The sequence below is a fragment of the Prunus dulcis genome, chromosome 4 (assembly GCF_902201215.1).
Source record: "Prunus dulcis chromosome 4, ALMONDv2, whole genome shotgun sequence".
Lineage (NCBI taxonomy): Eukaryota > Viridiplantae > Streptophyta > Magnoliopsida > Rosales > Rosaceae > Prunus > Prunus dulcis.
In genome coordinates, this window is record NC_047653.1 from 19,634,057 (window position 1) to 19,637,780 (window position 3,724).

Below are 3,724 nucleotides of genomic sequence, written 5' to 3' on the forward strand. Positions count from 1 at the left end.
GACCTTGACTACCAAAAGTTTACAATCCCAGTCTTTAGGTGTGATTGGATAGATAGTTCTGGTCTTGTAGTCGACGAACTTAGATTTACCCTTGTAGATTTGAGTAAAATTGGACATAGGAATGACCAATTTGTTTTGGCTTCTCAAGTCAAACAAATATTTTTTGTTGACGACCGGATGCATCGTGGTTGGTCGGTAGTTTTATCAATGCCTAATAGAGAATATAATGATGTTATTGGTGATGAAGTCTTATGTGATGTGATAATTGACTGTGAGCCATTTACTAGAGGGATGCCAAATGTTGACACATTTGATGAACTGGTGGGTGAGTTAGGTGGTCAAAATATTCGAGATGGGTGTGAAGATATATGGATTGAATGATGCTTATGTAATTGGCGGTGTATGACATTAATTTTGTAATATATTGTAATGTCATTTCTTCACTTTCATTATACAGGTTTTGGCCACAAAACAATCGGTGCAAAAAATACTGGATCCAGATTACATCATTATATTCTGCATAAAAAACGACGTCTGTTCAAATAAAACACGACGTTATGGTTAACCATTTATTCAGCATATTTTCCGACGTCTTAAAGCAACGTAACAATGAAGAACCACGACGCTATTGTGAAGCAATTATCCAGGATATCACGGCGGGGAAGGATTAAGAACAGCCATGTAATCCAAAATAACACGACTCCAATCCCATAATACCGACGTCTAAAAATGAGATTAAATATCTGAACATTAATTTAGAACCGGCGTGGTTTATTAAATGCGTCGTAAATATTGACGTTGTTTAGAAGTTCAACGTCGTCTACATTAATAAGTACGTCGTGAGTAATGAATACATATAAATACAACGTCGACTATATAAATACCACCGACGTTGTTTCGCATTTCAACGTCAACTACATAAATACATACGTCGTAAATAATGACACTGACACCTATATCTACGTCATCATTTTTAGAAAAATCGAAGTGGAAAACTTATTTCACGACGGTCGTTTGTAAATAAACGACGTAGTAGTTTTCAATAACGTCGTCTTCTCATGTATTTAAAGACGTAGTAGTTTTCAATAAGAGACAGAGGAGTTTTCAATAACGTCGTGAAAATTATATTTAACGGCGTAATGTTTTAAATATCGTCGTTGTATGCCTATCTTGCTGCCTTTTTCTTCTAATATGTCATATTTTTCCTTTTTAACGACGGTGATTTGTTTGTGTTGGTCGTCTATTCTCATCCTCGACTATTTTTAAAAACTTATGCAGACTAAACACGTCTGTTTTTATTTTTTTTCGACGTTGTTTTATTTAACAGCGTCTAATTTATCGTCGTTGTTGTTTCTGAAAATAGGACGTATAAATTTTGTAATACGACTCTCATATATTCGTAACCGGCGTTGTTTGTTTTTTTCAACGTCTAATATATAAATACATACGTCGTAAACAATGACACTGACAACTATTTCCCCGTCATGTTTTATAGAAAAATCGAAGTGGAAAATGTATTATACGACGGCTGTTTTTATATATTCGACGTAGTAGGAATCAATAACGTCGTCTTCTAATTTTCTTAAAGACGTCATATTTTTTGTTGTCGTGAAAAGTATATTTAACGGCGTATTATTTTAATTTGCGTCGTTGTATGTCTATTTTGCGGCCTTGTTCTGGTAATATGTGTCATATTTTTCCTTTCTAACGACGGTTTTTTTCGAGAGTTTGTCGTCTATTCTCATCCCCGACTGCTTTTTTCGTTCTTTTTGTAGAATAAAGACGTCGTTTTTTATTTGTTGATGGCGTTTTATATTTTAACAACGACGGTGATTTAGCGTCGTGGTTTATGAGGGAAAAGATGACGGTGGATTCCACGACCACTGAAAAACTCAATACACGACGGTGATTTACCGTCGTCTTTTTGCTTATTTGTAGTAGTGTGTCTACTTTTATATATATTCTGTACTTTATATTATTATTATTTTGGGCAATGGTTATGTGACTTGGATACCTATATCTGTCTGTGAATGTGCTCATAGCGGATCTTGAGTTTGTGTACAAGGGTCGTATCTTGGAGTCTTGTAGACCGTCAGTACCTGCACGTAGGGAGGCTACAAAGGCTTTAGGACAGCGTCTTTGACGTGCTTCACCGTACCAAACTCACCTTCTTACTTATTATTTATTTTCCTTTTACTTACCTATTATTTTGTTTTCTTCAATTTCATTATACCTTCAAAACTTTCCAATTGTTTATATGTTATTTATAATATAAATATTTTGTATTTGGCTTTACGGAAAGAGGAAAACTATTACTTTTTATAACAATGCATTGAGACTACTTTGCATAGGCATTAATATCTTTAAATATGGTTCAATTTGAAACTTGGTTTAGACTAATTTATTGGATTGTATGCTAATAATTTCATTATTAAAAGAACTATGTGTGACTTGATCCCCTAGTAAGGGTACGTAAGAACTTAGGTTAACCTAGGTGCAGCACGGAATAAACTGTGTGAGTTGTGCTTGAATCGCGTCAAAATATATCATTGAATTTGTTAATGGTTACAGATTCTTAAACTCGAAGTGGTTTTAGAATAAGGTTTAGAATTCTTTTTGTTTTGGTGGGCCAGAATCTCGATTGAGGTTTGAATTATATATGTATAACGAAGCCTGAGCCACTTTAGAATTTCTTTTGACGGTGGTTGGAGAGTAGACCTTGCATGCAAGAAGTTGGTGAATTTGTTATGGATGTATGCAGGTACGTATATTAAAGGGTGACATTTTAAGGCCAGAGGATTTCTTGTGCGTGCTAAAGTTTGGGAAGATTGAATGTGTTGTTATATAGTAAATTTGGAAAATGTTCAGTTTTAGGGGAGACTCTTCCGAAATTTCGTTAGATGTCTTGCCTCTTTTTTTCTTATTTGTGCGGGGTGGAGGGTTAAATTAGTTAGTGGGCTCGGCATAGTTTGGATGTCGGAAGGGAAGCAAAATTAGTGAAACACCCATTCCTAGATATGAAACTATAAATATACCCTACACTATTTAAAACATAGAAACACACCCAAAATAAACCCAAAAATCAACAACTGTATATTTTTTTTAATTTAATTAATAAGATGAAATATCTTTATTACCCTTTCTAGAATTAAATTAGTTTTGGATCTCATTTGAAGCCTCCCTCAGGTTTAAAGCCTCAAGCCTCTCTCCTACTTCAAACCACCATCTCTCCTATGCTCTTTCCCTTCTTCCCTCTCTATGCCTTCAAAGTAAACCAAACAGTCTCAAAGCCATGGACCAACACAAGACCGACGACAATCTCCATTACATAGGTGGCCTCACACGTGTTCTCGCTGTCAATGCCTCCATTTCCTTTGCAGGTTTGTTCCATTTGCTTCAATTCATTATTTTCCGTTTGATTTTCGCTTAATTTACTTGAATTTCTACTTGATTTCAGTTACCTCGTTGAATTTGGTGCTAATGTCTATTTTTTTTTCGATATGAATACAGGTTATGGTTAAGCTCACGGAGTTCTGTGGCGACTCTGTAAATTTGAGGTGTCAATTGCCGGACGAAGCCGACGCCGGTAGTGATTGCGAGAAGAAAGAAGATGAAGACGATTTCCAGTGATGATATATTCCAAAATGGCCAGATCCGTCATGTGTTCCCAATTTTCAATCCGAATCTCTTGTTCACAAATGCCGACGACAATGATTTTTCCATA